The sequence below is a fragment of the Callospermophilus lateralis genome, chromosome 3 (assembly GCF_048772815.1).
Source record: "Callospermophilus lateralis isolate mCalLat2 chromosome 3, mCalLat2.hap1, whole genome shotgun sequence".
In the NCBI taxonomy this organism is placed as follows: domain Eukaryota; kingdom Metazoa; phylum Chordata; class Mammalia; order Rodentia; family Sciuridae; genus Callospermophilus; species Callospermophilus lateralis.
In genome coordinates this window covers 133485965-133499101 of record NC_135307.1, presented here as the reverse complement: position 1 = coordinate 133499101, position 13137 = coordinate 133485965, and the positions used below count along the sequence as shown (strand labels likewise).

Here is a 13137-nt window from a genome sequence, read left to right as displayed (position 1 = left end):
CTTAGGGAGGAAAGAGTGGTCAGCATAGAAGCAACCTTTTATGCCGGATCCGCAGTCCCACAATAGCTGGGGGAGGAGTTCCAGGGATCAATGACGAAGGAGTCTGGGATTGGGTGTCAGACTAAAGACCTACGGAAGTTTGAATCCCTGCCGTAGGTGTGAGCTTGGTTAAGTTCCTCAGCCTTTCTGAGCCCTCGCTTCTTTGTAGAATGGAGTCAGTATCAGAGCGGTTCTAAAAATGCATTACCTTTCCATAGCATGCTTTACCCGCTCACCCGCCCTCTTCCCACATAGTTCCTGGTCTCCTCCGGCCCTGGGAATTGTTGGGAAGCCTTAATTCTCCGGTTTGGCCGGTTCGTGGCAGTCCCTGGGGCAAACGGGCTCATTCGAGGGATCCAAGTATGCCCTTTGGGAGAAACTGAAAGGGGACGCAACCAAGCAGACACCTGGGAGGATGAGCTGTCAATGTTGGAAGAAACAACCTCTCCCACACACAGGACATTCGTGAGTCCCAGGCACTTTAGCTTTCAAGAGCCCCTTTCCTCCATTAAGAGTCTTTTTAAATTCTATTTTAGCACTGGGTTAATATAAGAATGAATATATTAATATTATATATTAAAACTTTTATTCGACCTAAAAATTTTTAAAATAAATTAATATGGACACCGGTGGCCCCTGCCGTACTCCAGCTACTCAGGAGACTGAAGCAAGAGGATAGTAAATTTGAGGCCAGACTGAGCAACTTAGAAAGACCCTGTCTCAAAAAAATAAAAATAGAAAAGCCTGGGAATGTAGCTCCTGGTAGAGTGTGCCCGGGATCAATACCCAGTACTAGAAAAAGAGAGAAGAAAGAAAAAGAAAAAAGGCCCCTAAAAGTACAATGGGACCTAGGCATTGTGTCCAACGGATTAGTCAGCCCCACCCTCTATCTGGCCTACCTGGTTGTTCAGTTCATGTTCCAGAAAGAAGGATAAGAAAAGACCTACTGGGAAGTCCCTCTGGGAAGAATGGTCCTTTGACCTTGTCTCCTCAACAATCTTTAATTAGCCTCGGAACTAATGGGCAGGCTGAGGCAGGAGGATGAAGTTCTGAGGCCAGTCTGGGAAACTTAGCAAGACCCCTGTCTAAAAATAAAATAAAAATACCTGAGTATGGAGCTCAGTGTTAGAGTGCATGCCTAGCATGTGTGAGGCCCTGTGTTCAGTCTGTAGCCCTCCAAAAATAAATAAGTAGAGATACTTTAATTAAACCTAAAAATTTTAATTCAATTCTTTAGTCCCACTAGCTGCATTTAAGTGCTTCATAGCAACATGTGGTTAGTGGCTACCATTTTAGACAGCACAAATGCAGAACTTTGTAATCCTCGCACAAAATTCTATGGACAGAGCTGCTCTAAGTCCTTTCTTATAAAACAGTTATCTCCTTATTAGGCTCTACAAATTCACCCCATTAACACAATCTACAGAGCAGGCATCAGCAAGGCAGAGGAACCTAATGGAACAAGAAAAAAACTTTTTTAAAGTTTTCGATATTTATTTTCTTAAAAAAATTGATTGTTTTGAGGGGAACAATCCAGAATTTTGATGGATTTTCTTTAGATAATTTACATTTATAAATGTCTTTCTGTTAAGTTATAAACCACTGCACCAGGCATGGAGGTACCCACCTGCAATCCCAGTGATTCAGGAGGCTAAGGCAGGAGGATCAAAAATTCAAGGTCAGCCTCAACCATTTAGTGAGACCCTCAACAATTTAGCAAGACCCTGTCTCAAAATGAAAAATAAAAAGGGCTGGGATGAAGTGGTTAAATGCCCCTAGGTCCCCAATACCAAAAATAAATGAATAAATAAATAAGGTCAAGGATGTGACTCAATGGTAGAGCACTCCTGAGTTCAATTCCCAGATCATGATGATGATAATAATAATAATAATAAACCAAGAGGTACATCATGGAGAAAATTATCAAGTTATCTCAAGTTAATACTATATAACATTTGAATCTTGCTGCTGATTGACACCACTTGCTGTGATTTTTGCCAAAATCACACTTTCTTTTACAATTTTGTCTTTTTATATTATTAGCAGAAGCAGATTTATAGGTGGAAAGATTTAAACCTCCAATCCCTTATTCCATTTTTTTTTTTTTTTGGTGGTGGTACTGGGGATTAAACTCACATCTCATATGCACCTTACCACTGAGTTACATCTTGTTTTATTTTTCAATTTTGAGACAGGGTGTCACTAAACTGCCCAGACTGGCCTTGAACTTGTGATTCTCCTGCTGCAGCCTCCCAAGTTGCTGAAATTACATGCATGTAATGCATGGACCCACCATGGACCTCTTTTGAGAACAGCGATGGATGAACCTTACAATAGTGCTGGGAGCCATCAGCCAAGTAGGTATGACAAATTCCTTGCCAGCTTACTCCCATGCTGTCTAGTGGAAGGACTTCTGAAAGGTGACCTTGCTCAAGGACCAGGGCAGGATCCGTGTTTAGGGTGTTCCCCCTTTAGAATAGGGCAGTTTAGCATAATAGGAGAGTAGGGTGTTTCCCCTTTAGAATAGGGCGGTTTAGTATAATAGGAGATTAGGGTGTTCCTCTTTTGGAATAGGGCGTATCCTGCTGCTGAGTTCCTCTTGAGTGCTTAGGGTCAGACAGTATATTTTGGGAGACAGAAGCCCATGCGGAGTGGATTTGGGAGAGAGTGGATTAGGGCAGAGTGTGGATTTGGGCAGAGAACGTGGATTCCCCCAGAGCGTGTTTGTAGACGGCCGGTGTGAGATCGGGAATAAAGAATTGCTGTTTGAATCTACAAGCTGTGTGGAGACTCGTGATTTGTGCCCAGCCGAGAGACTGCGGCATTTGGTGGCCCGTACGGGGAATGCCTGAAGCTTGGGGGTAAGTGAAATTGCTCGCCCCTGAGGGAAGGCGAGAGAATGGGTGACCATTTCAAAAAACAATGTGTTCTCCTTTTGATTTATTTTGTTTTTCTTTCAAGCTGCCTATCCCTAGAAATTTCTCAGGCAAACTGGAAAAAATGGTTGACTAAAGGTTTGAAGTTTGTCGGCCCTGAGGAAGAGAAAATTGATACAACGATTTTTTATTCCGTTTTTGCTTCATTCAATTTCAGTTTTGTTTTGTGTTATCTTATTGGGTTGTGTTATCTTTATAGTAGATTAAAACAAACTGAAAAGATGTTAAGTAAATTGTTAGAGGTTCAGAACATGGAGAAAGACATTTTAGATCAAGCAAAAGAGAAGGTCTCTCGAGCTAGTCAGACAGAGGAAGAAAATTTAAAGGAAAAGGGGTTGTTAGGAAAAAGGCCACACCAGGAGGCTGTTACTAACTCCGTTTTATCACAAGAGGGTTTAATTCAACCAACAGCCCCACCGATAGAGACAGCTGAGTGGCCCTCAAACCCCGTAGTTGATAATTGGGATCCTGAGACAGGACCTCGAAGATTAGCATGCCCTGTACTTGAGCAGGCAGGAGGGCAGCGAATTCACCGTGCTTTAGATTTGAAAACAGTGAAGCAGTTAAAAGAGGCTGTAACAACCTATGGTCCCCAAGCTCCTTTCACGGTGAGCATGGTCGAGTCCATTACTAACTTGGACATGACGCCAGCAGATTGGGCTAGCATGTGTAAATCTGTGCTAAATGGAGGACAATATTTGTTATGGAAGGTTGCCAATGAGGAATTTTGTGCAGAGACAGCTAGGAGAAATGCAGCAGCCGGTTACCCTCAAAGAAATCTAGAAATGTTACTAGGGAAAGGACCTTATGAGGGTCAGCGGCAACAAATTGAATATGATCCTGCTATATATGCACAAATTGCTGCAGACGCAGTTAGGGCATGGAAGAATTTACAAGGACATGGAGATTTACAAGGTCAGCTGTCTAAGGTAATACAGAGAGCTAATGAACCTTACGCTGACTTTGTAGATAGGCTAATTCAAACGGCTGCCAAAATATTTGGGGATACGGAACAAGCAATGCCATTGATAAAACAACTGGCTTATGACCAAGCAAATCGTTGCTGCAGAGAGGTTATTAGACCATGGAGACATGAAGATTTAAACACATATATTAAATTATGTAGAGATGTTAATGAACAAGGGCAAGTCTTGGCAGCTGCAGTACAACAGGCTTTAGATGCCAGGCCAAAAACATGCTATGATTGTGAACAAACAGGACATTTTAAAAGGAGTTGCCCCATAGGAGGAGGATTTAACAAAACTAGGTATCAAAGAAATAGAATACCGGGTATTTGCCCACGATGCCGTAGAGGGAGACATTGGGCTAATGAATGCCGTTCTCAAACTACCATAGAGGGTACTCCCTTATCAAAAAACGGACAAGGGCCAGGTATTTACCCACGATATCGTGGAGAAAGGCATCAGGCTCCATTGCCAAAAAACGGACAGCCGGGCCCAATGCTCCGGGGCCCACAACCACAAATATACGGGGCAGTGGAGGAACCCAGCAACACCATCAGAGTAGTGCCCAGGACACATTGTCCATTAAATCCCTCGTCAGACAAACCCGAGGGAGCGCAGGGTTGGACATCTGCGCCTCTGCCAGAGCAGTACTAACTCCAGAGATGGGAGTTCAAATCATTCCCACAGGAATAAAAGGACCTCTTCCCCAAGGGACAGTAGGCTTATTATTGGGACGTAGTTCATCTACATTAAAAGGACTTATGATAAGTCCTGGGGTAATTGATCCCGATTATGTAGGTGAAATAAAAATTATAGCTAGTTCTCCAAGAGGTATATCAGTAATTTCACCTGGAGACAGAATGGCACAGTTGTTAATAATACCCAGCCTACATAATAAATTTCCTAGTCATAGTGTAAAAAGAGGTTCCAGGGGATTAGGCTCCACAGGTGTAGATTGGGCTATGTTGTCTTTAAATTTAGATTCTCGCCCAATGTTAAAACTAAATATTCAAGGACACGACTTTAATGGACTACTGGACACAGGTGCAGACCTTAGCATCATATCTAGTAAGGAATGGCCAAAACATTGGCCATTACAACAAGCCACTCAAACGCTTCGAGGCCTAGGAGTGGCGACTAATCCCCATAGAAGTGCAATGATATTAGATTGGAAGGATCCTGAAGGTTGTGAGGGAACTATACAGCCCTATGTATTGGATCATCTTCCTATAAATTTATGGGGACGAGATGTCCTAGATCAATTAGGTTTGACGTTAACAAATAACATCAATCCTAATGCGCCCACTACTAGGGCTAGACAAGGTTTTAGGAAAGAAAAAAGATTAGGAAAGCGAGGACAAGGTATAGCAGCACCAATTCAAATAGATCAAGGAACAGACAGACATGGGTTGGATTTTCAGAAAGGGCCACTGAGACAATAAAAATTACTTGGAAATCAGAAAGACCAGTGTGGGTTCCTCAGTGGCCCCTGACTAAAGAAAAGATACAAGTAGCCCATGATCTGGTCAAACAACAATTAGCGGAAGGACATATACAACCTTCCATATCTCCCCATAATACTCCCATTTTTGTCATTAAAAAGAAATCTGGTAAATGGAGATTATTGCAAGATTTAAGAGCCATTAATAATGAAATGGTTATTATGGGACCTGCTCAATCAGGGATTCCTCAATTGTCTGCTTTGCCAAAAACCTGGCATGTTTTAGCCATAGATATTAAAGATTGTTTTTTTTCAATTCCAATTCATCCCGAGGATAGTCCACGTTTTGCATTTACTATCCCTGCATTAAATCATGAAGGTCCTGATCAGAGATATGAATGGAAAGTACTCCCTCAAGGGATGGCTAACAGTCCAACTATGTGTCAAATATATGTTAATAAAGCAATCCAGCCACTTAGAAATCAAAATCCTGAACTACAAATATTTCACTATATGGATGATGTATTATTGGCACATAAAGATAAAAACATATTGCTGGAATGTTATGCCACACTTACAAACTTATTAAAAAATTATAATCTAGAGATAGCAATAGATAAAGTACAATTAAATTTTCCAATTAATTATTTAGGAGTTCTATTATCCTCAACCATGGTCCATCCACCAAAAATTCAAATACGAGTAGATCAACTCAAGTCACTTAACAACTTTCAAAAGTTATTGGGAGACATAAATTGGATAAGGCCTTATCTAGGCATACCAACAGGAGAGTTGGGACCTTTATTTGATATTCTAAAAGGTCCATCAGATCCAAACTCACCTCGCATGTTAACTCCTGAAGCAAGAAAGGCATTGAAAATTATTGAAACATATATGGAAAATATACATTTGGATAGAATTGATATAAGTTTGCCTTTATTATTTATTGTACTACCAACAAAAAATATTCCTACAGGAGTATTTTGGCAAGAAGGTCCATTATTGTGGATACATTTATCTTATTCTCCTAACACTATTCTTACTAGGTATCCTGAGGCTGTAGGACAATTAATACTCAAAGGAATAAAAGCAGCGAAGGGAGTGTTTGGAATTTCTCCCAATAAAATTATTACTCCACATACTATGGATCAAATTGATGAGTTAGCTAATGAGTTAAATACTTGGGCAATAATCATGTGTAAATCTAATGTTGCATTTGATAATCACTTACCATCTAATCCTTTGTTGTCTTTTTGGTCTATGCATCCTGTAGTTTTTCCAAAAATGACAAGAAAAACCCCTATCATGAATGCTCCAAATATATTCACTGATGGGTCAAATAATGGTACAGCAGCAGTAGTTACCCCTGATCAAACTTTTACATTTTTAGTACCCAAACAATCAGCTCAAAAGGTAGAGCTTAATGCAGTATTACAAGCCTTTTTAATGTTTAAAGATTCTGTATTTAATTTATTTTCTGATAGTCAGTATGTAGTTAATGCTATAGTATCTCTTGAAGATGCTGGTAGGATTTCCCCTTCTTCTACTGTTTTCTCTTTGTTTTCCACTATACAAAGTCTAATCTGGGACAGAAAAGATCCATTCTTTATAGGACATATTAGAGCACATACAGGATTGCCTGGAGCCCTTAGTTTGGGCAATGATTTAGCAGATAAAACTACACATGACATACATATTTTCTCTACACTAGAAGAAGCTACGAATTTTCATAAAAAATTCCATGTTAATGCTAATACTTTACAAAAGCGTTTTAAAATAACTAAGGAACAAGCCAGACATATAATAAAACAATGTCAAAATTGTGTGACCTTTTTACCACAAGTTAATCTTGGAGTCAATCCTAGAGGACTGATACCTAACCATATTTGGCAGATGGACGTCACACACTTGCCAGAATTTGGAAAATTAAAATATTTACATGTTACAGTTGATACCTCTTCTGGATTTTTGATGGGCTCCCTTCATGCCGGAGAAAAAACTAAAGATGTTATAGCTCATTGCTTACAAAATTTTGCCACTGTGGGCGTTCCTAAACAGTTAAAAACTGATAACGGTCCTGGCTATACCTCTACCTCTTTTAAACAATTTTGCTCATCATTTGGTATTACTCATATAACAGGAATTCCATACAATCCACAGGGACAAGGCATAGTTGAAAGAGCTCATCAAACTATTAAAACGTACTTATTAAAGCAAAAAGAGGGAATTGGAAAGGGGTATATATCCCCCAAAGATAAACTTAAAATAACGCTTTTTACTCTAAACTTTTTAAATTTGGATTCATCAGGACTTAGTGCTGCGGAAAGGCATATGTATCCAAAAAATGTGCATAAGCCTAAAGTTCTTTGGAAGGATATTCTAACAGGACAATGGAAAGGTCCTGACCCAGTAATCGTCTGGAGTCGGGGCTCTGTTTGCGTGTTTCCACAGGGAGAACAGCAGCCGATTTGGATTCCAGAAAGACTAACTAAAACGATTTCTACAGATCGAAAAGAAGATGATTTGACTCAAATCCATAACAGCTGATATCCAGAACTCCAGCTTGGCCATTCTTACATCTGCGACTGTGATTAACCAGGATGCTTTTTTCAATATCTATTTTATTATTGCATTTTTCCACATCATAAGGTTCTATTTTTATTTTTTGAGCTCATACAAACCTAGGTTAATGTTTTTCTGATCAGTTTTATTTTTTGACTATAGAGTTTTTAAACATTGCAATGGAGATTTCACCTAGGTAAAGCTACAAGGCCTTTATTATTATCTTATGTGTTGTACGTTTGTTTGCACATTTGTGTTTTGTGTTATATGTCTGTGTGTGCGTATGTCCATATTTCATATATGAGGAGCACACAGCATAGCTGTCCTGAGCCCTGCTGCCTTTGCCGTCTCCCGGTGTTCATGGAAATGTCAGGCGCAAATGACAGGGTCATTGAGAAGAACTTCCTTGAGGAGCAATTCGATGAGGAAAATGTGATTTTAACTCTGGTCCCAGTTACAGAGGAACAAGAATATCCAATAGAAACAAGTGTTTCTTCAACTGCAGAAATCAAACAGGAAGTCTGCTTTCCTGAAACAAAACCTAATTGTAAAATACGACCCCTTCCCTTGCCGACCATTTTGCCTCCAATTAATAAGGTTTCTCGGGATACTTTGCGAAACTGGTGCCAACAATTTAATTTGAGTACTGATGGCCAGAAAATAGAGGTTTATTTGAGGCTACAGAAGCATGCATATCCCGAACAAAAATATGATATTCCTGAAACATCTCAGGAGGCCAGATTGAAGCCAGTTTCCAGGAAATGGAAGGCAACGGCCAATGCAGCAGGGCTTCAGGAAAGTCATAAGGTTAAAAGAGAGGAAGAGACTAACATGATTGAAGTGGTAAATTCAGCTCAGGAATCCATATTGGCATCTTGGGCAAGGATCGCTGCCAGAGCCAATCAGCGCAAGGCTGTGAATTCGTGTCCCATCCCTACTTCTGTGGAGGCCTTTTTGCTGGGTCACATTAGCATGTGCTTTTGTAAAATTTTCATATATAAGGTAGTTTCACATCAATCAGTTAAAAATCACCATCTCTTTTTGCCCAGAATTCTCCTTTGCCTCATGTAGGTTGATGGGGGAATGAGATCTAAGTGAGGGGACATTGATGTGGATGTGTTTAGTGTGGGTTCAATGGAATTAATTCATGTGGTCTGCAGTCTTTCCACCTTAATGAAAGATTGCCAGCCATCTTAGTGTAGGGATTCACTACCCCACTCTGAGATGACTTACCTGGTACAGGGCACAAAAGAGGTGATTCATCACAGTAGAAACGTGCCCTACAGTGCCTGGCACTGAGACTTTGTGGGTAATAAAGAAGAAACAAGATGTGAAATATAAAGAGCCAGAAGCTGGTGTATAGAAATTTATTCCAGTCACTAGACAGGTGAAACTGTAAGTGAAGGATATGTTTCTTATTAACCCTAGTCCAAATCAAAATTCTCTCAGGAATGCTCTCATTAAAGTGGTGTATGTAATTACAAACACACCAACCTTTCTGTTTCCCTTTCTCTGGTCATTGGGCAAAATAAAATTCCTCAGGATTCCTGTGTAGGGAACACACAAAACAACAAAGCAAACAAGAAGTGCATTTGTGTGTGGATTTGTAGGTTTCATGCATCAGATCACATCTTAACATATCTGACACATCTTGTCTTGACAAAGTCTGGTGGTTCCAGAAGAAATAGCTTGCTAAATTGCCATCAATGCAGTGAAATAGCCTGCAGAATATACACATCCACACCACAGAGTAAAAGATACAAAACAAAAGGAAGCACTCGAGAGAGAAAACATGACATAAAATAAGATGCCAGAAGGAGAACCAAACCTATTCATCATGCCACATCAATAAAGGCAAATGGAATAAACCTTGTTTGGAAAGAAAATCTATAATATGCCTTTCAATTGGACATCTTCTGTGCCTCTAAGTGTCACATTTCTGCAGGTCTGTCCTGGTCTCTCTGTAGTGACCAACGTGGTTTTACCATCCAGTGACTTCACATAGAAACAACACTCCATGCCTCACTTCTTGGTCACTTTACCCCTGAGACAGATGGTCCCAAGAGTGTTGCTAGAAAAAAGACTCCTAGGACAGGATTGTGAAACTGAATTGCTTTCTGTTTTGATGGAATAGGGGCACTCTAACTAATGGTGAGTGAGTGCTCGTAACTCTTGGCATAAAGTAGCATCAAAATTACTAAGGTTGTCACCTCTGGCTAGTTGGGGTGAGGTGTAGGTAGAAGGTGAAATTGGGCTGGAAAATGGAGTGCCTGTGGCACTTGTCTGATATGGGGGCAATGATCATTAGAAGAAATATAGAGTATTTTTTAAAAATATTTTTTAGTTGTCAATGGACCTTTTTTTTTATTTATATGTGGTGCTGAGAATGGAACCCCGTGCCTCACACATGCTAGACAAGGGCTCTACCACTGAGCCACAACCCCAGCCCCAAGGCCAGCTTTTTTTGGGGGGAGCCACATCTCCAGCCTTATTTTGTATTTTATTGGAGAGACAGGGTCTCACTAAGTTGCTTAGTGCCTGGCTTTTGCTGAGGTTGGCTTTGAACTCAAGATACTCATGCCTCAGTCTTCTGAGCTACTAAGATTATAGGTGTGCACTACCGCACCTTGCTGTTTGCAGTTTTTTTTTTTAAATAAAAAAATCGTATTTACTTAGAAGCATTTAGAATATCAACAATTGAAACTTTTTTTTTTTTGCAATTACAGAGTGATATTCAGTTAACAGAACAACAATTATCTCATATAAGCGGCATCAGAGACAATTGAAGATGAAAAACTACTGTCCCCATATATAACTAATTTGTGCTGGGCACCAACAAGAACCTGCTTTAAATTTCCAAGCCAATTTACAACCCCCATCCTGTACCAGGCAAGGTTAGTGGTGAGTGAAAATACCACCAGGACAGGGCTATCTAAAGATACATTCAGTAGTGTGTTATCTATACAAAAAAAAAAAAAAATGACATTGTACAGTTAAAAACAAATCTTGAGGTGTGACCAAGATCAAGACTCCATGAACTTGGGACAAACAGCCTTCTCCTGCAGTCATGCGGTGGTGTCCTGTTCTGACCCGGAGTGGGGCTCAGGGCACGGTTAGAGTGGGGTGGAAACCCAGATTAGCCCAGCCCAGGGAAGTGGGACCTAGAATACGGTTTTCAGTTGAAATCTTGAGCACTCATTAAATCTAGACTTGAGATTAACAAAAAAAAAAAAAAAAAAAAACAAATCTTACATAGCCTTGCATTTCAATTTTTTTCTTTAAAAGGAGTGAGTTGTGTACAGGAGGGTTAAATGTTTTATAGACAAGAAAAAAAAAAACTGCGCTAGACCCAACTTATTCATCCTCATCATCTTCTTCATCTTCCTCCTCTTCCTCCTCTTCCTTCTTTTTCTTGCTTTCTTCAGCCTTGACAGCTCCCTTTCTTGCTGCATCAGGTTTTCCTTTAGCTCTGTAGGCAGCAATACCCTTTTCGTATTTTTCCTTCAGCGTGGCAGCTTTGTTTTCGAAGGCTGCTTGTCACCTGCAGGGGTGTGATTCCACCTCTCACCCCATTTCTTTGCAGCATCACCAAAGGATAGGCCAGGATGTCCTCCCTTGATTTGGGGGCGATACTCAGAACAGAAGGAGAGGAAAGCCGACAGAGTCCTCTTGGATGCATTGGGATCCTTGATCTTCCTGTTTGTTTCCCCTTTAGGAGGGATTTAGGTTTTCATTTCTCTTTCATAACGGGCCTTGTCCACCTTTCCCAAGTCTTCAAGTTTTCCTTTCTCTTTAGCAGACACGGTCTTCCACCTCTCTGAACACTTCTTAGAAAACTGAGAAGTTGACTGAAGCATCTGTGTGCTTCTTCTGTGCTCCTCCCAGAAAATTTGCACAAAGAATGCATATGATGACATTTTGCCTCTCAGCTTCTTAGGATCTCCATGTTTAGTTATTTTTTCTCAACGAGGCACATAGTCGCCCAGTGCGGCTCCGCCTCTCACTTGCTCCTGTCTCTGCTGTCTCTGTGGAACTCAACCTAATGGAATGGCTGTCGCTTTTTACATTTTTTAAAAACATTCTTATGTCTTAAAGTTTCAAGGTCAACTGCTAAAATTAAGCTCAGCAACTGACTGTAAAAGTGACGGAGCTACCAATGGCGGCTGGAAGTGCAGTCTTGGTAGCTCTCATGTCCCATTTAAGGCCCCACCAGGAAAAGGGTGGGGCTTGGGTCAGGGGCATGGGGTAGGTGAGCCTCAAAACCTTGTACCTTGAGAAACTTGAACATGAAATCTTGAGTGTGAAACTTGCACATGACAATGGGATGGAGATGCCAGAGCTTCCCTGACACAGTTCTAAGAAAGAGGTCACAAGATTCAAGGAGAGAGGAACATTAGAGTGCATCTACTAGGTAAGACCTAAGACCCCAGCATATGACCTTTCTAGGCAGGCCCAGAAAAAATAAGGTAAGTATTTTTGAAATGGCCTGTAGGGCTGATAGGAGTAGACACTGCCAATGAACCAGACGCCCAAGTAAAAGTGGATTAGGTACTTGGGATGGCAGAGGCCATTTATGGAGCCCTTCCCTGCCAGGCCAGGTAGATGTAATTACTGGAAGGGGCTGCAAGGACAGTGCAGGCAATTAGGATGCCTTGGAAAGCTTTGTGGTTTGATAGTGTCAATGTGGATTGACGGCCCATAAGGGTAATGCTTGATTTGTGTTAAAAAAAAAAATCTAGCATTAAGGGTCAAAAGACTGATTCTCACTGAAAAGGAAAATTCTAGTACCTACTTCATTTACCACCCTGAATAAAATTTTGGATTGATCAGAGTCTATTAGCTGGAGGAGAGGCTGGGCTTCCTTGAGGACCACCATCTTAAGTAGTATGCTGGTAGTCTTTCTCCCAGGGGATCAGTGGCCACTTGTCTGAATAACTGTGCACTAGGGCAAAGAGACTACTCAGAATTTTACAGGATTGTTAAATATGGTTCTTAAGTTGGGGAAGTGGGCAATGAGGAGACCTGCAATGCTATCATGGTATTTGTGGAGCCAGGCACAGTAGTGCACACCTGTAATTCTAGTTACTCAGGAGGCTGAGGCAGGAGGATTGCAAGTTTGAGGTCAGCCTTGGCAATTTAGGGAGACTCTGTCTCAAAATAAAACATAAAAAGGGCTGGGGATATGGCTCAGTGG

At 40.8% G+C, this 13137-nt stretch overlaps 2 pseudogenes; one reads left to right on the top strand and one right to left on the bottom strand.

Annotated features, from left to right (window-relative positions):
- The first annotated feature begins 8309 nt into the window (after positions 1 to 8309).
- Positions 8310 to 9019, top strand: LOC143394814 (developmental pluripotency-associated protein 2 pseudogene; annotated as a pseudogene).
- A 2278-nt stretch (positions 9020 to 11297) lies between these two features.
- LOC143394813 (high mobility group protein B1 pseudogene) lies at positions 11298 to 12134 on the bottom strand (annotated as a pseudogene).
- Between the last annotated feature and the right edge of the window lie 1003 nt (positions 12135 to 13137).